The sequence below is a fragment of the Macaca mulatta genome, chromosome 5, assembly GCF_049350105.2.
Source record: "Macaca mulatta isolate MMU2019108-1 chromosome 5, T2T-MMU8v2.0, whole genome shotgun sequence".
In the NCBI taxonomy this organism is placed as follows: Eukaryota; Metazoa; Chordata; class Mammalia; order Primates; family Cercopithecidae; genus Macaca; species Macaca mulatta.
The window spans coordinates 30,677,492-30,700,221 of record NC_133410.1 but is presented as its reverse complement, the minus strand read 5'-3'; the positions used below and the strand labels follow the sequence as shown (position 1 = coordinate 30,700,221).

General features: G+C 33.4%; 1 pseudogene across 1 annotated transcript in view; it reads right to left on the bottom strand.

Moving 5' to 3' along the window:
- Positions 1-1,597: 1,597 nt before the first annotated feature.
- The window catches only part of LOC114678147 (uncharacterized), a 131,474-nt pseudogene continuing 110,341 nt past the window's right edge, over positions 1,598-22,730 (bottom strand). Inside the window, exons 3-4 of the transcript XR_003729418.2 lie at positions 2,810-2,905; positions 1,598-1,764 (exon numbers count right to left, since the gene is read on the bottom strand). The product of XR_003729418.2 is annotated as an uncharacterized LOC114678147 (transcript). The remainder of the gene's footprint in view (positions 1,765-2,809; positions 2,906-22,730) is intronic.

The following is a 22,730-nucleotide window of genomic DNA, read 5'->3' as shown; positions in this document are numbered from 1 at the left end:
TTTTAAACCCTTCAATTCACCGCATTTTAATTAAGTTCTAATTGCTCATAATTTCTTAAATATACCTAAAATGTCACTTGGTCAAAAGAAGGAATAAACTATGCTTACATATAGCAGTCTAAAAATAATTTTGATTAAAAACAAACAAAAACATAAAAGACATTATTTCCACTTCCTAAAGTAAAATTACCTCTATTTATTTTAGAAGGCTTTTAAATAGCTTTGTCTATTCCTTTCCAGATTAAGTATCTTTAAAATTTCAGTGTAGCATATAAATTAATTTGAAATGATGATAAAGGTAACAGGAAATATTCTTTGTATTTTTATTAGAAATATTTTTATAATTTTTTAAAGCAAAAGAGGCATAAAGAATCTTAAGAAATACTGTGCCCAATTATCTTGTCTTAGAGATATGCTGCCCCAAATCATACAAGTAATCTGTCTTACACCAGCTTAGCAAAGTTGATTCCCTAACTCCGGATCTATTACTTTTACTACTGCAAGAGGCTCATGTGGATTTTGTTTACTTTATCTTTTCTTGTTTTTCAGGGGCATAGAAGATGTGGTGCTGCATGGAGGGATTCATTTGTGCTTTTTTTCCTGGTTATCAGTGATTTTATTTGCTTACTTCTAAGGAATTTTATAAAAGATTTACACACAACTAAACAAGTAACTCAAATTACAAAAATCCTTTGGAGGAGGCACAAAAATAAATATTCCAGGAGCCATCAAGATGAGTAAATATATTTTGCATTTACTTTTATGTTTTCCAAAGCTAAAATAAAGCATGGAGTTATGTAATACCATTTGCCAGTCGCAGAAACATACCATTTTCACATGATAGAACTTTTCTGCATACTAAATTATCAAATTTAATTACTTGTGGTTTTTTTCAACTGTTTGGAATATGAATAAAATAATACATATAATAGAAATTATTTTCAACATTGCTTCTTCTGATGATAGACTTTTTTCAAATGACTCTTAGAGTTTATAGGTTTATCTGTATGTATATACCTATAGTAGAAGCAGAGCATTATTGATAATTAAAGAAAATGTGGGAGGTGGAGTAAGTCTTGGGAAGGAGTGCTGCTATTGATGTTCATGTACGTGGCTTCAATGATCTCTGTAATTACAAACAATAGGGTCATACGGAATGGATAAATACCATCTTAATACTATTTTGTCAGTTATAGTCATTCTAGCTGTACAGGAATGTAGACAGTCAGAATTGAATAGTAGCACCTACAGTGCCATATTCAGCTTTTCCTTCTTTTTTTAAAGACACAGTCTGGTTCTATTGACCATGCCGACTGCAGCCTCTGCTTCCGGGGTTCAAGCGATTCTCATGTCTCAGCCTCCTAAGTAGGTAGGATTACAGGCACCCAGCAATACTCTCAGTAACTTTTTGTAATTTTAGTAGAGACAGGGTTCGCTCTGTTGTCCGGGCTGCTCTCAAACTCCCAACCTCTAGTGATCCACCCACCTCAGCCTCCTAAACTATTGGGATTACAGGCGTGAACCACCATGCCTGGCTCATATTCAACTTTTTCAATTAAAAGAAAATTCTTTTGCAAGAATATCATCAGTAACACAATTGATGAGTCTGTCTTTTTTCCTTGCCCAGAGTGAGCATTTAACATCTTCATGGAGAGTGAAGAAAATTAAATTATCATCAACATTTTTTGAGGCGATTTTTGTGATTTTGGATGAGCAAAGTTGATTGAGCAAGCATTCTGTGGACCCCAGTTTTTGCCCTATAGCCTGGAAGACATAAGAATTTTTTTTAAAGAGTAATAATATATATTTTTAATTAATATTATATATTATTTTGTTTATTATTTTATAATGATAAATATTTTAATTTATTATCAATTGGGTTAGCTAAAATGAAAGCCACACTGTTTTAGGCGTACCTCGGTGTAAAAGTTGCAATGGAAAATTCTAATTCATTAGAAATATAATTGAGAAAGTGGCACCATATTCGTTGTGATATAATGAACTATGGATATTTCTTTAAGTTCTCCTACAACAAGTTAAGGGTGAAGTAAAGTACAATTTTTGCACACCAATTTTTAAACTAGACACTAAAATAACTGTCTACTTATGTCAGTGTACTTAACTAACAAACAAGTCTATAAATCAGATGCCAACATTCCCATTTAACAGACCAGAAATGAGGTAAAAAGACCTCCAGTAACTGTTTCAAAACCATCCAGATAATTGTAACGTAAGTATTACAATATTGTCTTATCTGACTTCAAAGCTCATCTTCCTTTCAGTTCTTTTTATATCTTTAAAATAACTGTGTTCATAAAAACACACTATTTATAATGTGAATTTGCAATAGTTTCACAGACAAGGAAAACATGTAGTTTAGGAGCAAACGTTTCTTCATTGGTTACTATTTCTCCATTCTAAGATCTTATCTGAAGGAATCTTTTAAAATATTCTAGATTTGTTTTTATAGTTTTTAATTATTCCATCATTGTCTTCCTCAAGGTGAAGTCTTACTGCTACCTCTTAATTTTAGCAACATATTTTTACTACCTTGTTATTTCCCACAGCAGCTAGCTTTATTTCTTATTGTAAGTAGCCTCTCTGTTAATCATAGTCAGTTATCTACCATTGTATAACAAACCGACTCAAAACATTGTATTAAAATGATTTATTATTTCTTAAGATTCTGTGGTTACACCAGGCAGTTATTGTTTTTTGTTTTGTTTTGTTTTTACCGATACCTCCTTGTCTCATTCATGGAGTTGCAGTCTACTGTGACTTGGGAGAAAGATGGATGGTTTATGATGACCTGACTCCCATATATCTGGAGTTGTGGTGTTGGCTATTGGCAGATCCTCCCTCTTTCAAGTTGGTCTCTCGTCAGTTAGCAGTGTGACTTAGCTTCCTTAAAAGAGAGAAAAAGCATAAACAACAAGGACTCTTGGGGCTATTCTGTAGAACTCACGTAATGTTTAATTTGCCTACACCTATTGGTCAAACAAATCACAGGGCCAGCCTGAATTCAAGATTTGGGGAAATAGCCTCTACCTTTTGATAGAAGGACTGTAAAATATTGTGTCCGTGTTTTCAATCTCCCAAGACCACACATACTTATGTTAGTATTACTAGAAAACATACTAGTATTATTAATACTAAGAGATACAGAATCGTGTAGAACTAAAATCTCCAACTCAAGAGCATGATGGCCCTGGGTTCAAACCCCAGCACTACTACTTAAAACTGTGTAAACTTGGGAAAGTTATTAAATCTTTCTGTATCTCAGTTTTCTTATATTTAAAATAGGGGTCATTTAATAGTATCTACCCATAAGGATATTAAGAGGATAAAATTGTTTTACATCATGAAGTGATTAGAACAGTACCTGGCTTATAGTAAGCACTATATAAGAGTTTAAGATTTCCATACTCTGTAACATTAGAATTAATTAATATACTAATGAAGTACTTTGGAGTAATTAAGTACTTACTGCATATTTGATGCTTAAATCTAGATAGTGTCCAGGTTTATCATTGGTTCAGATTAGTTTAAAGTCCATATTGGGAACAGATAGATATAATACTACCTCACTTTTCTTCCCCTGCCTTCCTTGCAAGTTAACCTTCTCAAATATCCTCTCACTCTCTCCATTCCATAGTCAATATGTTTCTAAATATAATCAGTTACATGTCTTAAAACTATCTTCTTTCATTTAGCCCTTTGCCACTGCCTTGGTTAACACTTTCAGACCCTCATAATAAAATATGATAGTGGCCTCTCTATAAATATGACAGCTTGCTTTTTGTCTTGGTTAAAATTATCTCAAATACAAAACTTGAGACAAGGAGATGGGCACTGACAGGCAATCTATTTGGGAAGTGATCGCAGGCAGCAGTGTTTAGGGAAGGAGTTGCTGGTGTGGGAACCAGGCTCAAATCCACTGGGATTGTTGATAAATGTGAAGACTCATCGCATGCAAAATGGGAGGGGTGCATTTATCAATCAACTTTCATCCTTCACAGATGAGGATCTAAACCTGGGAGCCTTAAAACGCCCCTATTCTACCTCCCCACTAGGACTCCTGGGCTATGCTTATGGATAAACTACAGCAATAAAAAGTTCCTTGAGCAAATTATAAATTTTACAGCTTGCAATTGAGGTAAGACAGTGGGAAAATTTGGTGAATGTGATCTCACAAGATGTGACTGAAATCACAAGTGGATTGAAGGAATATAATGCAGGCAACAGAGGCATCTGCTATGTCCACATATAACTTCCACCCAGTTACCAGAATAAACCTTCTCTCTTAGTCCATTTAGGCTGCTATAACAAAATACCATAGACGGGGTAATTTATAAACAATAGAAATTTATTTCTCCCACTTCTGGAGGCTGGCATGTTCTAGATAAAGGCTCCAGCAGATTTGCTGTGTGGTGAGGACCCACTTCTTGGTTTTTAGAAGGTTGCCTTTTTGCTGTGTTTTCACGTGGTAGAAGTAACAAGGGAGCTCACTGAGGAAGGTGGAGGGTGCTTATTGTAAAGGACTAATAACCTCTCAATTACCCCCCTTATAAATAAGTTTCAATGCATGAATTTTCGTGGAGATGTAAGTCATCTATAAGCATCTTTTACAACCTAAATCTGACCTTATCAAATTTCATCTCCCAAAGACATCCACATACTAATCTCCAGGAACTAGGGAATATGTTATGTCACATGTCAAAAGAGACCGTGCGATGTAATTAAGGTTATGGACTGTAAAAGGGGGGATTATCCTGGATTTTCTGGATGGGCCCAGTGTAATTAGACAGGTCATTAAAAGCAAACAAAAAAAGTTTGTCTAGATGTGAGCAGAAGAGACGTGCTAGAAGATAAGCAGCAAAAAGTGAAGTCAGAGAGATGCCAAGTATGAGAAGGATTTGATGAGCCATTGCTTGTTCTAAGTGAGAGAGCCATATATAAGGAAGAGAAAGAAACCTCTAGGAGCTAGAGGCCAGCCCTAGCTGACGGCCATTAAAGAATAGGGACCTCAGTTCTACAGGTATAAGAAACTGGATTCTTTTAACAAGCTGAATGAACTGGAAAGCTATTCTCTATCATTGTGCTCAAAGTGTCTTCAATATGAGAAAGAGGCATTTGGCTTCTATTTTTCTATCATTGTGCTGAAAGTGTCTTCAGTATGAGAAAGAATGGGGATACCAATAAGAAACTAAATGCTAAGAGAAAGTAATTTACTTATTTGCAGATGCTATGATTGTCTACATAGAAAACCCGTAAGAATGATAGAAATGATGACAACCTAACAGAGTTTGCACATGTTTGCTATTATCCATGTGCTTTATTTAATTATTTACATTTTAACTAGTCATGACTGATATCCAGGAAAACCATTCGTGTTTATATATTTATTAATTCTGTGATTTGCTACATTAGCAAACTCTGTTAGGTTGCCATCATTTCTATCATTCTCATGGGTTTTCTGTGTAATCATAGTATCTGCAAGTAAGTAAATTACTTTCTCTTAGCATTTAGTTTCTTATTGGTATCCCCATTCTTTCTCATATTGAAGACACTTTCAGCATAATGATAGTGAATAGAAGCCCAAAGCCTCCAGAGAAGTGGCCAGCCAATAAATACTTTGACTTTAGCCTTGTAACTCTTGGGTCATATGAATTAATTGAGTCGAATTGGACTTTTTGGCCTGTAAAACTGTGAAATAATAAATTTGTGTTGTTTTAAACCACTAAATTTGTGGTACTTAGTTGCAGCAGCAATAGATAATATAACATTCAGAACATTTCAATCATTTTCCATCACTTTTGCTAGATAATGGCCAATGAATTAATTTGCAGAACATTTGATGTCAACTCAGCCTAGACTTTCAATGTCAGCTCCTGCAAAACCCCCTGAGAGATCTAGCTGAAACAATATCAGAAATACTTTCATGATTTCTACTCATCCATACACACCATCTCATCATGCTTTTAAAAATATGCATCAACATTTTGAACACTATTCTTTTTGTCCTAAATTACCATGTCTTCTCTGCCTTATACTTTCCTATTCAAATTGTGAAGAAACTCTCACCTAAACAAAGAAGCAAAGAAAACTCTTTTAGGCTTGAAAAGCAAATAATGTAGAGCAAAACAAAGGAGAGCTAAAATAAAATATGATGAAATGTAAATGTACTTAGGAAGTTCTGAATCATAATGAGATAAGGCAGGCAAAGGAGGAAAAGAACGGATCTTGAATGATCCTGGATGCTATGGTAAGGGGCTTATTCTTTTAATCTATCATTTGAGAGAATCCATTGATGGATATTTTGTAGAGGAGTTGCATAGTTAGATTGGGGGCTTTTTATAATAGTGCTCTGAAACAGTATGAAAGAGACTTTCGAAAAAGTCATAATGAAAGTAAATCATGCCATTAATAGGAAAGACACAAATTAGAAAGAGATTTGTAACCTAAGCATTGGTGAAGACAAAATTACCTAAGAAATATTTGGCTTAGTGTATCCAGCAATAAAAAATTAATGAATTAATGTTACACACAACCTGAATGAATCTGAAAAATATTGTGTTGAACAAAATAAGTCACATACAAAAGAGTACGCACAGTATGGTTCTGTTTATTAATGTTCTAGAAAAGAAAAGGTAAATCTAAATTGTGGTGATAAAACTCAGTTCAGTGGTTGCCTTGGGAGGATGACTCTGACTCTAAGAAGTTATGTGTACATTTTTTGGGATTTTGAAAATATTTTATAGCTTGATTAAAGTGGTGTTTCTATAGGTGGATACATTTATCAAAACAACAAACATACATTAAAATACATGTATTTTATTTTATGAAAATTATAAATGAAGTCTATGAAGACATTTAGAGGAAAAGTTAGCAAAAATATAGATTTGAGGTGTAAGGAGAGGAGATATTCAAGTAATGAAGCCAATAACTTCAGACTTTCAACATGGGTATAAGGACATGGGAATGCCATGAGTTGAGCAAGGGAATCCATAAGGTGAAGTAGGATAGAGGGACATGATAATGATGAGTTCAATTTGCAATATTAAGTCTGCAGTGTGCATGAAATCTCCACATAGAAGAGTTTGTATTTTTGAGATTGAAGACCAGGATAAAACATGAAAACTTGTATTTCTCTCATCATTTTTGCTATTATCCATGTGCTTTATTTAATTATTTACATTTTAACCAGTCATGACTGATATCAAGGAAAACCATTCATGTTTATATATTTATTAATTCTGTGACTTGCTACATTCCAAACTCTCTTACTTGTCATCATTTCTATCATTCTCATGGGTTTTCTATGTAGACAATCATAATATTTGCAAATAAGTAAATTACTTTCTCTTAGCATTTAGTTTCCTTTGAAGACACTTTCAGCACAGGGATAGAGAATAGAAGCCAAATGTCATGATATGGCTGTGAAATAAGATTTTCCATGCAATACATTGAACTCCAGAACAGGGAAAGAACCAATTAGCGTGGTGTAATCTTCAGTAGCATGTGTTTTAGAGTTGAACAAAAATTGATTTATGTCTTAATAATGTCATTTTAAAAGTGATATAATCTTGGACAAGCGGTTTAACATCCATGAGGCAAAATTCCCATAACCGTAAATTAAGAAAAATAATAGTAATACTTTTCATGTGCATTTCTGTGAAGATTAAGTGTAATGCAATACCAGATGTAGTAAGTTGTTTGAAATAATATCATAGTATCCACAAATATTATTTTCTAACATCCATGGCTTTTTACAATGGCTTTGCAGCAACTCCAGTGAAGGACTAGTTTGCTTTTTATCTGAATTTCGATGAAGGACTAGTTTGCTTTTTATCTGAATTTCGATGGCCGTATGACTTGATTTGACAAATAGAATGCGCTACAAGTCAATACGTAAAATCTCAGACTCAAAAAGTTGTAGAAACCAAGAAACTCTTATTTTAGATCCTGTGAATTTCTGTTGTCAGTATCTCTGGTGTTTAGCATGTTGTTGGGTAGTTTTTTTGTTAGCCAAAATGAAAATCTTCTCTTCTAACAATTAAGTCTATTCATATTTATTTCTATGACTGTTATTGGTCTCAGCTGTCAGATTTATAATTGCTATTTGTATTTTATTTGATGTATTTTATTGACGAATTTACTTGATATTTAGAAATATCAGTAGTTTTGATCCTGTGGTTATCTTTATACCTTTACTTTTTTAAAAGCCTTTAATCTCTTTTTATTTATTTTGTTTTACATTTTACTCTGCTACTTTTTATGGCATCTTTTGATTGCCACCTATTGATTTTTCATTATTCAATGAATATATATTTCTTATTCCCATCTCTCTTTTTCTACCATCCTTTACATTCATTATTTTGACTCTGTCAGAATACATTTTTATTTACATATGTATACATATTGAAGTACACATATGTATGTGTGTATATGTGTATATATATAATAATTTTTTGGCCCTTGCCTTTACAATTAAATGTTCATCAGTAGTGCTTTTGCCAGTGTTCATTCACTCATCTCTTGGTTAGATGAAGCACGTTTTTTAACACAGGAATTAATATGCTCCCAGGGGCCAAATCTGGCATACATCCTGTTAAATTATAGTCCATGAAAGATGTATTTCACAATTTTAAACAGTTGTAGAAAAACAAAAGAAGAAGAAACTATGACAGGAACACATAGAACCAACAAAGCTTAAAATATTCATTATGTGACTCCTTAATAAAACCTTTTCTGACCACTCTAGTTGATTACGTGAGAACAGCTAATGAGGATAGTATACCCTGGGCTATTCACTATTTAAAACAATATTTAAATAGCTTTGATACTTGGTGGACAACTTAATAGTAAACATTCTTTTTTCACTCATTTTTAAATTAAATTTCTTTAAAAAATGATGCTCCATTAAAGGCTTGCTTTTTATATTGTTTTGATAAGTCTGATGCCAGTCTAATTGCATTGTCTTGTTATTTAATTGGCAATTTCGTTTGGAGGTTGTGATGGTTAATTTTATATGCCAACTTGGCTTGTCCATGGCACCCAGATATCTGTTCATACATGTCTGAATATTGCTGTGAAGGTGTTTCTTAAATGAGATTAATATTTAAATAAGTAGACTTTGAGTAAAATAAATACTCTCCATAATATGTGTGAACCTTATCCCACAGTTAGTTAAAAGTCTTGAGACAATTAAGGATGATCTCCCCCAGAGAAGAATAAATTCTGCCAGCAGACAGCCTTCAGATTTAACTTCAACTCTTCCTTGTGTCTTCTACCTGTCCATTTACCCTGAAGACACTGGAATTGCTAGTTTTTTCAATAGCATGAACCAATTTTTATAAATAAACCTCTGTGTGTGTGTGCGTGTGTGTGTTGTGTCTGAGTGTGTAGATAGATGCACATATATTTATAATCATCTATATATTTATGTGAATTTATGTGTATCTACATGTATTTATAGATATATTTATATATGGCCATATACATACTCATATATATTCATATATACATACACTTATGTAGAGAAAGAGACCTTTTATTTTTACCACTGTTCCCCTATATTTAATATGTATTTTTTCCTTACTGCTTTTGAGATTATTTCTTAATCTTTAAGTCTCAAATTTAATTTTAGTGTGATTAGGTGGTGTTTTCTTTTTAATTAACATTATTGAAATTTGCTTCAATATTAAAATCTTTGGCTTACTGTAAATTACAAAATTTGAAAAATTTTCAGGAAATAATTCTTCAAATAATTTTGTGTATAATTTTTTCTCTCTTCTTTTTATGGAACTCTGATAGAAACATGTGAACATAAGCTGCTCTCCCATTACAGGAAAGAAAATTCTTTTCCATGTGATTTTTTTAAAGGAAAAAAATTACAGAGATTAAATTCATATACCATAGAATTCATGCATTTAAAGTATATAATTCAATGTTTTATAGTGTGTTCACAGAGTTGTGCTATAATCAGCATAGTCCATTTTAGAACATTTTCGTCATTCCCAAAATAAACCTTGTACTCTTCACCTTACAACTTTCCCATTGTCTCTAGCCCTAGGTAACCACTAATGTACTTTCTGTCTCTATAGATTTGCTTATTAGGGACATTGCATATACATGGAACCGCACTAATGTTGTCTTTCATTACTGGCTTCTTTCACTTTACTAAGTGAAACACTATACTTAATGTTTCAGAAATTGATCCACATTGTGTCATCTATTAGTGCTTCATTCCTTTTTGTGACTGAATAATACTTCATCCAATAATGGTCGTCCATTTATCAGTTGATAGATTTTTGAGTTGTTCCCATATTTTGACTCTTTAGCTCCTTGACTTTTAATGTAAAAAGATGAAGGGAAATCCTTAAACAGGACTTTCCCATGAGACTTACAGAAATGTTAAACTCAGGGAAAATATCGATTAGGCTCAAACTGGGAATTTTGAAATACTGTTCTTTATTCTATTTACAAATTATCCTTCTATATTATAAGTTTATTAAAGCAGGGATTTTTAAATGTGTGGTTTATGTTATATCTCTAAATTAGATGGTCAGTTATCTATAGAATTAATAAATGAATATAGTTTCTACCTCCAATACCAGGGAATAGTCCTCACTTAAAAATTTCTTTGGGGATGGGCACAGTGGCTCACACCTGTAATCTCAGCACTTTGGGAGGCCAAGGCAGGTGGATCACCCTATGTCAGGAGTTCAAGACCAGCCTGGGCAACATGGTGAAACCCCGTCTCTACTAAAATACAAAAAAACTAGCTGGGTGTGATGACATGCTCCTGTAGTCCCAGCTACTTGGGAGGCTGAGGCAGGAGAATTGCTTGAACTCAGGAAGCAGGGGTTGCAGTGAGCCGCGATCACGTCACTGCACTCCTGCACGGGCGACAGAGCAAGGCTCCATCTCAGGAAAAAAAAAAAAAAAAATTAGCTGGGTGTGATAGCGGGCACCTATAATCTCAGATACTTGGGAGGCTGAGGCAGGTGAATCGCTTGAACCCAGGAAGTGGAGGTTGCAGTAAGCCAAGACTGCACCGTTGCACTCTAGCCTGGGCAACGAGAGTGAAACTTTATCTCAAAAAAAAAAAAAAATTTTCTTGGGGTAAACAATATTTTTCTCACACTTTTTGTTGCATGAGACAGGTTGATTATTCCCATGATTTATTCCGTACTTAAGGGCAGAATATGTCTACTGTTAGTTTTTTTAAAGACTATTCCAAGCATTTGTTGTAGCCATCACAAATGGTCCTAAATTTTATCTGAAGAATGTCTAACATGATACTTAATAGTCATTATTTAAGGTCACAATTTGGGAATCTAGTAATTAGCCTCATACTGAATTATATTATCTTCATCTCTTTATTTCATGCATATTCAACCAAACATTTGTTCAACACATATGACTTTGCTGATGACTTTGCCAATAAGTGAATTTACTGGCAGCACAGTAAATGCAAAAAGAAAAAAGAAAAATATAGCCACACTACTTTTCAGTTCCTTTTGAGACGTGTTCTTACTTTGTTGCCCAGGCAGGGTGGGGTACAGTGGCATGATCATGGCTTACTGCAGCCTCAAATTCCTATGCACAATCAGCCCTCTTGCTTTGGCCTCCCAAAGTGCTGGCATTACACACATAAGCCAACATGCCTGAATCTTGCAGCTATTCTAATCAATGTGTAGTTTGTATTTATGCCCTTTGAATCTGAGCTGCCCTGGTGATTTCCTTTGAATGATAAAATTTAGAAATGATGGAAGAATTTGAAGTCTTGACCTTAGGAAGACTTACATATTCCACTTTTGCTGTCATGGTGGACCTTGTCACCATTTGAGTAAGTCTGGGCTGACCTACAGGAGGCGGATATAAACTATCAAAGAAGAGACTCCTTGAAACCAATGAGCCATGAGACAACCTGGCAGCTGACCACATTTCACATGAGTCTTGCCAAAACCAGTGGAAAACTTAACACAGATCAATGTGGCCCAAACTGTACACTCCCAGAATAGTGACATAAATAAATAATATTTTAAACTACAAGTTTTGGGTTGAGTGGTCAAAGCAGAAATTTAAATAATGTCATTGCATAGTGACCAAAAAGTCATGTATATCAATAATCACATAGTTAAAAATGAAAGCATCAAAAGTCCAGAAAAATGCAGAAATATAGCTGAGAAAATTTTTAATCTTAGCTATTTTTGAACTACTTGTTGAATGTAGTGGTAGTCTCATATTTTCATCATGAATTGTTATACATGAATACATGCAACAAAAGTGTTCTATCAGGCAGTCACTTTTTCCATTATTTTAGCTGTTTCTAGTCTTTTTATGATCATCTGTGAAATCAACTGTGACTTTGAGAAAGTTGTTGGCAGTCATAAATTTATTTATTGAAAAGTAGAAATAAGACTTCTACGAAAAGAAAAATGAAAATGTATCAACTCAATAAGAAAAAAAATTATTAAGTTAAAGAACTTTTCTCAGTAAAAATAACTCTCATTTTTTTCAGGCATTTGAAATTAAAAACATAAAATCTGTAGACAACCGCATTGTTAATAATGAGGTGTTTGATATCCAGCAGCAATTATGGTCAGCCTTCATACAAGTACAAGAAACATAGAGTGAATAAAAATAAAACAGAAGATTTACTATCTCTGACGAATTCATGTGTAAGTAAAACCAGATGGATAACTTTAGAACTCAAAGGGGCTTATGAAGTCATAAAACTTACCATTCTTTAGTTTAAAAAGAAGAAATAGAGATTCACGGTAAGTTTTTTTTCACCAGTGACAAAAACTAGTATTACACATTGGCCTGGGATCTAAGTTTACAAAGTCCAGTTTACTAGTTCTTCATATATATTTTTGAGAATTAATTTTATATTTTACCATAAAATTGGGATGCAGCTTTACTTAGTGATAAAGATACAAATCTATAGTAATCTTATTATCATGCATTTCCTTAGGAAAATCTTTATAGATTTTTATCTTCCTTGAAATACATTGTATTTTTTTATTTATTCTACAAATTCTGAAGTAAACATGACTTTTTAATATGCTTTTGTATGTAACAGTTCTGAATGTACAGATTTAAATAATCAACTGTTCTCCATATTATAAGCTTTTGCTATTTTATTTGTATTAAAATGTTAGTTAAGTGAAAAAACGATAATTTATTTCCAAAGCAAATTGTAGATATGAAGACAGTGGTTAACATTCTATATTTTCATATAAACTTTAGTATAAGTTTGAATTTGCTATACATGTTATTAGCTTTCTACTACTGAGGCACTGATTTTATCTTTATCTAAGTTGCTTAACTTCCGTGAGACTCAATTACGTCATCATTGAAATGGCTTAATAAGACTGTTTGGGAAAATGGAAATGATTGTCTTAGTCTGTCTTGTGCTGCTATAAGAAAGAAAATACCTAAGACTGGATAATTTATATAGGATGACAATTTGTCTTCTCAAGGACCTTGAATCTGGAAAGTCTATGACCAAGGCACTAGCATATTGCATGGCCCTTCTTGCTGTTCTGTAACATGTCAGAAGACATCACACGAGGAAGACAGAGAGAAAAGAGGGGTGAACTCATCTTTTTATTAGGAATCTACTCCAACAATAATGAACCCACTGTTGAAAGAATGGAATTAATTCATTCATGAGGTAAGGACTTTCATGACTTAACCAATTTTAAAGGTCTCGCCTCTCAACACGATTGCATTGAGAATTAAGTTTCAAACGCATAAATTTTGGGGGACACATTTGAACCTTAACAATGATTATGTGCATTGTAAAAATGGGAATTACAGGACTTTTTTTTCCTTTGATTTGTAGTTTTGGAAAAGTCTGCTTCATTGTTGTTTTTAGTTTGGACATCAAAGACAGGAGTCCTGTTTTTAGTAATGGGAAAAACCTTTTACTATATACCTAAGAAACATTTTTTTGAAACAAGTGCCTTGGAAGAGGCTGGTACCTAAAACAGGAAAGAGCCTCAGTGTGGGATATATCAAGATAAGGTGATTGGTACTAACAAATGATCTACACATACTCTTCTAATCCAAATCCTCATGTGTTTTAATCAGACACATTTTAGAGTAAAAAATATTTTTTAATAGAAAAAGTGAAGTTTTAGGTATGTGGAAAATTAACTAATGTGAATAAACTATTCCCCAATGAGAACAGAATGACATAATGATTTAAAAGAAAAACTCACGTGAGAAGCTTGACTGTATCAGTATAAGTTGAAGTACTGGGATTCTTCCTACTGTTCTTTTTTATTATTTTTTCAAATGCTTTTCTTTAACCTTTCCTCCAGTTTTTTAAAAATTAGTTAATTATCTCTTTAGTGATCAACACTGTCAAAACTAAATTAATATCTATAGAAATATTTCCTTGGAGTGTTGCAAATTTCTAGTTATGAGAAAAAATTGTTGTATTACAGCCAGTAGACTGGGATTTATTTGGAATGGGAAATATATTTTTTCCTATATTTTATATTAACCTGGTTCAGATCAGGCATACACCAAGCATTTGAATACCCATTAGTTGAAAAAAACAAAACTAAACCAGTACTCTAGGCCAGTATGTTTTTAACTTTTTTAAAAGTTTGATCAATTCTATTTTTGCCCATTAAATACTTGCACACATGCACATTTCTGTATATAATTTAAAATATTTCTTACATTTACTAAATGTGATCCACTTCTATTTTAATCTGTTCTTTTTCATTTAAGAAATGTTCTTTTTCTAGTTTTAGCTCCAACAGTTAAAGAGTCTGAAAGTCATCACTTCAGTTCTGACAAGTTGAGAAATCTTAACAAACTGAAACCTTATGACTTTTCTTGAAGTTATCAGAGACCTGAGGTCACAGAGCAAACTGATATCTTGAAATATGGAGAGATAGGATGAATCCAAAAGTCATTGCCAAGATCTATTCTTCTGGAGCAGAGGCTACTGGGGTCAGCAAGTCAGAACAAGTAATCTTGATGAATGCTGAAGACTGAGTGTGAACTACAGGGAGAAGGAGCAACTTCTGAGGCTACAGTGTAAGTGGATACTTTCTCCAGGACCCCCATCAGTCTCTCACTGTCAGGAGCCAAGAAGGATACCTTCCTGGCTCTAGCGGTGGGAAGGGAGGAATAATCATTATGAAATAAATTCAAGTTTTACCCAACAAAAGATTTCATCTGTAGGGGAAAAGGCTAATATAGCGTTATCCCATCTAAGAGAAGATAACTTCTCAAACATCACACTGCTTGCCTTCGTGTCTCACCTAAGTGGGGATAAAAAGTTAAGAAATGCTTGAAAATCACAGCCCAGAAACACACAGCTCACTAACCAACAGAATTTAGTTATAAGATTGCACAATACTTTCTTTCTCCTATAATTTACCACTACACCAATAGATCTCAGTGGAATAGCAGCAACAGCAACAAAAAAGTCGTTAGTTTCAGACTCTCCCTGAGAGCAATTATTAGAAAAGCCCCAAAACAATGTAGAAGACAGAGTAAGAATAGAAAAAGAATTTTAATCTTTAGCACATACAACTATAGAAAACAGTAAACACAATCCTATTTCAAGCAAGAGTAACATAAATCTTCACACTAAAGGCCACATATAATGTAGTCCTTATTAACTGATACATCATGTCTGACTTTAACAAAAAGCTATAAGGCCTGCCAAAAGGCAAGAAAAAACATATTTTGAAGAGACAAAGCATCATAATAACAAGAACCAAATATGATATAGATGTTGGAATTGTCAAACAAGGAATTTTAAATAACTATGCATATGTAATAAACATATAAAATAAATAGAAAACACTTATAAATATGGTAGATATTAATACAACTATATCGGTAATCATTTTAAATGTGAGTGGTCTGGATATTGCAATTAAAAGAAAAAGTGGTAGGATAGAGAAAAAATAATATGCAATATCTATTAAAAATTCACTTAAATATAGATACATACATAGATTGAAAGTATGTAGAGAGTTACATCATGCTAATACTAATAAAAGAAAGCTATTGTAACTATTTAATTTCCAACAAAGAAAACCATAGTGCAATAAAATTCCAAGTGTTAGAGTGGCATTGTGTAGTGCTAAAGGGACCAATTCTCCAAGAAAATATAATAAGTCTAAAGGTATATGAAAGATGATAGTATTAGGAGGTGGGGCCTTTGGGACAGTGATAAGGTCATGTATTAGTCAGGGTTCTCTAGAGGGAGAGAACTAATAGGCTATATATATTATATGTATGTATGTATGTGTGTGTGTATATATATAGACTCCCCTTTTTAATGTATGTGTGTGTGCATATGTGTGTGTACGTGTATATATGTATATACGCATATATATATACATGCACACACACATATACACGTATATACACACACATATATACACACATATACATTAAAAAGGGGAGTCTATATATATACATACACACACATACACACATGTTATATACACACACATATATACACACACACACACACATATATCTTTTAACTCACTTAATGATGTTGCTGATAAATGAATTAACTGGCAGCACAGTAATGCATAAAGAAAAAGAAAAATATAGCCACAGTACTTTTCAGTTCCTTTTGAGACTTGTTCTTACTTTGTTGCCCAGGCTGGGGTACAGTGGCATGATCGCAATCACAAGGTCCCACAATAGGCCATCTGAAAGCTGAGGAGCAAGGAGTCCCAAAACTGAAGAACTTGGAGTTCGATGTTCGAGGACAGGAAGCATCCAGGGTGGGAGAAAGATGTAGGCTGGGAGACTAGGCCAGTTAATCTCCTTTGGCAATACCCTCACAGACACACCAAAGATCAATACTTTGCATCATTCAATCCAATCAAGTTGACACTCAGTATTAACCATAACAGGTCATGAAGGTAAAACTCTCATAAATGAGATTAGCCTCTTATAAAAAAAGCCCAAACAAAACCTCCTCATTCCTTCCATCATGCAAACAAACAGTGAGGAGATGCTATCTAAGGATCAGAAAGTAGAACCTCATCAGTCACCAAAACTGCCAGCATCTTGATCTTGAGCTTCTCAGTATTTAGAACTGTGAAAAACAGACTTCTTTGATTATAAACTACCCAGTATATAGTATTTTATCACAGCAGTATGAAAAGACTAAGACAGAGACTCAAGTATACTTTTATCATTAATTGATAGAACAAGCAGACAGAAAATTAATAAAGACATTTGACATCAAGAAAAATATCAATAAACTCAATCTAACGGATATTCACAGCACATCTCATTCAAAAACAGACTATTCTCCTTAAACTCCTGTGTTTCATTTGCATAGAGAGTCCTCCTTCTGAGAAATAAAACATAACTTTATAATTTAAATGTTTAGAAATCATACAATGCATGTTCTCAGACCATAATGGAATTAAACTATAAGTCTATATCTAAATGATAACTAAGAAATCCTCAACTATTTACTGAATGTACAACATATTTTCAAATAGCATATATGACAATAAAGAAATCTCAAGAGAAATTTAAAAATATTTAGAACTAAATATAAATGAAATTACAACTTATAAAAATGTATGAGATATACGAAAATCAATAATTAAAGAGAGATTCATAACATTAAAGACATATTAGGAAAAAAGGAGAGATCAAAAATCAATAGCCTAAGCTGCTGCCTTAGGAAAGTAGGAAAGAGTGATTTAGTCCTAACACAACTAAATTAATAAAACATAATAATTAGAGCAAAGTCAATAATACTGAAAATGGAGGAAAAAAATGGAGATTATCAATAAAATAAAAAGCTGAAAACTTTAAAATATCAATCAAATTGCTAAATCATTAGTAAAACTAACAGAGAGAAAGTGATCATACATTATCAATATCAGAAATAAAACACTAATCATTACTACTGATGTAGATGTCATTAAAGGATAGTCCAGGTGTTCATTGAACAGGGCTATTCTCACAAATTTGATGTTAGACAATATTTATCAATTTATTGAAAGATACAAACTATTAACTCCCACAAGGGGAAGTAGAAAATAGTTCTATTGTATCACTAATTAACAACCTAACAAAAATATAAAGCAGCCCATATTGTTTTACTGGAAAAATTTACCAGTTATTTAAGAAAAAAAAAAAAAAACAATTCTTCACAACCTCTTCCAGGCAACAGACACAGGAAACATGTTTCCTAACTCATTATATAGGGCCAATATTATATATTGCTAAAGTGTAATGAATTTATTAAAAAGAAGGAAACTACATACTAATACTTCCATGAATGTAGATACAAATGTCCCAGAAAACAGTACCAAATTGAAACCACAATATATGAAAAGAATTATTCATGACAAACAAGGGTGATTTGTTTCAGCTATTTAAGATTGATTCATCATTGAAAATCAAACCGCGTGCCTCAACATGTCAACAAGCTGAAGAAGAAAAATCATGTGATCATGTTATTTGATGAAGAAAGAACTTCTTCAAAAAACCAACATTAATTTGCAATTAAAAAATTCACAGCAAATTGAGAATATAGATGAACATTACCAACTTGATAAAGAACCCAATATTAATTTGCAATAAAAACTACACAGCAAATCGGGAATATAGATTAACATTACCAGCTCGATAAAGAACATCTGCCAAAAAACTTATAATCAATAACACACAGAATTAGATGCTTTCCCCATAAGATAAGAAACAAAATAAGAATATCTTCTCTCAGCACACCTATTCAACACTAGATTGAAAGCCCTAGCTACTGCAATGAGACAAGGAAAATAAAAGCTATGCAGTTAAGAACGTAATAATAATGTGTTTTTATTGACATGATGTCATAATTATCTTTGTAGAAAATCTCAAAGATCCTACAAAAAGAAAAATTTCCTGGAATTAAAGTGAATATAAAAACATCGCAAGATACAACGACAATATACAAACTCAACTGCTTTCTGATATACTAACAATGAAAAATTAGAATATGAAATTATAAAAAAGATACCATTATAATAGTACCAAAAAAGGAAATACATAGGTATAAATTTAACAAAATACATATGCAGCTTATATGCAGAAAACTACAGAACTCTGATGAAAATATTACAGAAGAGATAAATAAATAAATACATATGTGAATTGAAGAATTCAATATTGTTAAGCTGTCAGTCCTTCACAACTTTATAGATCCCATTCAAAATCACAGAAAGCTGTTTTAGATATTACCCACCTGATTCTAAACTTTATAGCGATAAGCAAAAGACTTAAAATTACCAACAAAATAGTACAGAGGAAGACAAACTTTAAGAACATACAGTATCAATATCAAGATCTATTTTAATAGAGCTAATGGAGACCTTGTAGTATTGCCAAAAGAAAAGATACATAGATTAACAGAATAGAACATAGTCCAGAAATAGACGCACACAAATATAACCAACTGATCACTGACAAAGGAGCAAATTAATTCAATGTAGAAGAAATACTTTTTACCTAATAATATTGCAAAGATTAGAAATTCGTATGCACAGAAATGAACCTATAAGCAGACACTAGTTCTTTCATAAAAATTAACTCAAAATGTATCATAGATCTTAAATATAGAAGCAAAATTATAAAATGTCTAGAAGAAAAACTAGGAGACTTTCAGTTTGGCAATTAAAAAAATAAAACAATAAACTCATGATCTATGAAGGAAAAGTTGATAAGCTGAACTTGGTTAAAATTAAAAATTTCTGTTCTGCAAAAGATGCTATTAAGAAAATGAAAATACAGACCACCAACTGCTAGAAAATAATTGGAAAACACCTATAATAAAAAACTCGTGTTCAAATATACAAAGAACACTCAAAACTCAATAAAAAAAAAATTCATTTTAAAAAGAAAAAAAATCTGAACAAATACTTTGGATGTAAAGATGGCAAATAAACATGTGAAAAGATGTTCAACATCATTTGTCATTAGAGAATCACAGATTCAAATAGTATAATAGCACATTAGAATGGCAAAAAAAAAAAGAGGAAAAAGAAACACAAACACAGCCCCAAAAAACTGACAATACCAAACAGGATGAAAAGCAACAGGAAATCTCGTTCATTGCTGTTGAGAATGAAAAATGGTACAGCCCCTTCAATAACAGTTTAGCAGATCTTATCATGCTAACAATCTAAAAATTAGACTTCTAGATATGTAACTAAGTGATATGAATACTTTTGTCTACATAAAAACTTGCCCATATATGTTTACAGTAGCTTTATACATAATCACACAAAACTAAAAGCAAACAAAATGTCCTACAGTAGGTGAATGGATAATCCTGTGGTACATCCAGTTTAATATTATTTTGTGATTAAAATAAATTTGGTAGGAACCTATGAAACACTAGATGAGTCTTAAGTATAAAAGAAGTATAGTTGGTGCTTTTTTTTCCTTCCAAGATTGTTGTATAGAGGCTTTGCCAGCATAACTTAACCACTTGGAAATAGCAAAATAGTGTGCCAAGATTAATGTCATGAATTTTCACTTAAAAAAGAACATAGGAGTTCAACAGAAAAGCAAAACAAAACTTCAGATATTGAGAAAAAGAATGCAGACAGCAACCAACATTGACTTTGTCCAGCTGAAAATTAGTGAATCCCAAGTGTATGTGTGGCGGGCGGTAGTGTCTCTGTGATTCACGTACATTCTCATTGGAGAATCATGCAAACCAAGCCACAGGGGAGCCTCTTGACCATCCCAAGCCTTGGATCGAACATGGGGAGGAGCCAGGAGACTGTGAGAAAGAATGGCACTGGGAAATATTCCGTGCATGTTTTCATTCCTGGAGACAAATAGAAAGAAGCCATTTCTGATGCTAGCTCACAGCAGGCTATATGGAAACCTGCCAGCCAGTGGAGGTAACAGTCACTGGTTTAGAAAGTGTCAAACCAGGGATTGGTATTCTGGTCTCAAGAAGAGGAGGGAACCTATGGCCAGAGCTGAGAGTTGAGTGTGGTTTTTGTCTCCAGCCATGGATGTTAAGAGTTTGGCAACTCCCATTCATAGGACCAAAGCATGAGGGGATTTGTCTTAGAGGCATGGTTTTGACCCAGCTGGCAAGTTTTACAGCCTGGGGAAGTTTAACCGATTGAAGCGCACTCTGCATGCGACTTGTCTAACAGTCCCAACAAGCTGCCAGAGTTGTCCTGTGAGGAAGCCTTGCCAGGTTTGAGCATGAGAACAGAGCAGGTCTCACTCTTGTCTACTTGTACCTCTCCTGGCTGTGGAGATAGGACTGCCCCTCTTTCCTGGTACTGTGACTTAAGCACAGATGCAGTTACTTCACTCGTTGCAGGGGCATTTCTCCCAAGGCCTGAGGACTGCTCCTTGACTCCAGTCAGGGCCAGCCCTTGTGCCCATCATTGTGGGGTCCAAGTGCAGGATTGCCTGGCCCAACCCTGCCTGGGTCACTTTTGCCCCCTCCTCAGAAGCAGAGCACAGAACCAGGACCACTGAGAATTCCATTGTCTAACTCATCACCTGGAACACCCAAGTATCTCCCCTAGTTAACCCCTAGTGAACAAAGGATAAGAATAAACCCTACTACCACCACTGCAGCTGGCTCTCACTTGTAAGTGTCACTTACTGGTCTGGAGGTTGATTTGCATAGCTCATTACAATAACTGCTGACACAAATGCACAGAACTTGAAGAGAAACTTCTCACAATCTCTGCTACCACCATCACCTAGGGCACCCCAGTTTTTCAAGAGGTCATGAGACTGCTCACTGACCCAGCATACCACTACAACTGGCATCTGAGAAAGCCACCACACAAGGCTATTTTTGACTGAGGGAATCATACAGTCTTTGCCACTGAATGCACCCAGAAGCAAAGCCAAATGGTCCTACTCAACATACATCATAATCACATTCTAAAGCAAAAAAAAAAAAAAAAATCCTGTCCCAAGGAAAGTAAATTCAAAAGTAAAAAAAAAAAAAAAAAAAATCAAGTTTCTTCATATGGGAATAAATCAGTGTAAAAATACTGGAAGTGTGAAAAAGCAAGGTGTTATGACATCCTCCCCCTGAAAAACAAAGTAATTCTCTAGCAATGAATCCTTACCAAAACATAAACCAAAAAAAAGTTTCCAATATTTCACATAAAGTATTTGAAATATTGATTTTAAATAAGCTCAGTGAGATGAAAGAGAAATCTAAAACCTATACAAATAAATCAGAAAATTATTAAAGATATGAATAAGAAATTCACCAGGAAGATAAATATATTTAAAAACAAAACAGAACTTCTGGAAATAAATGCATTGAGGGAATTACAACAAAAATTTGTAAGCTTCAAAAATAGACTACACCACACAAAAGAATGAATCTCAGAACTTGAAGACAGGTCTTTTGATTTAATCAAGTCATATAAAAATAAAATGATAATAACAAAGAATGAACAAAGCTTTCAAGAAATAAAATATCAAAAAAATTGTCTGAACTCACAAATCATAAGTTTTTTTTAAAGAAAGAGAAAAAGTAAAATTCTAGAAAATCTATTTAAGAAAACAATAGAAAAATGTCCTAGTCTAGCAAAACCTTTAGACATCCAGTCAATATATTGCAGGACAGACTACACCATGGCATATTGGCATAACACTGTCTGAAGTCAATATGAAGGAAAAAAAAAATCCAAACTCGGCAAAAGTGTCAAGTCACCTAC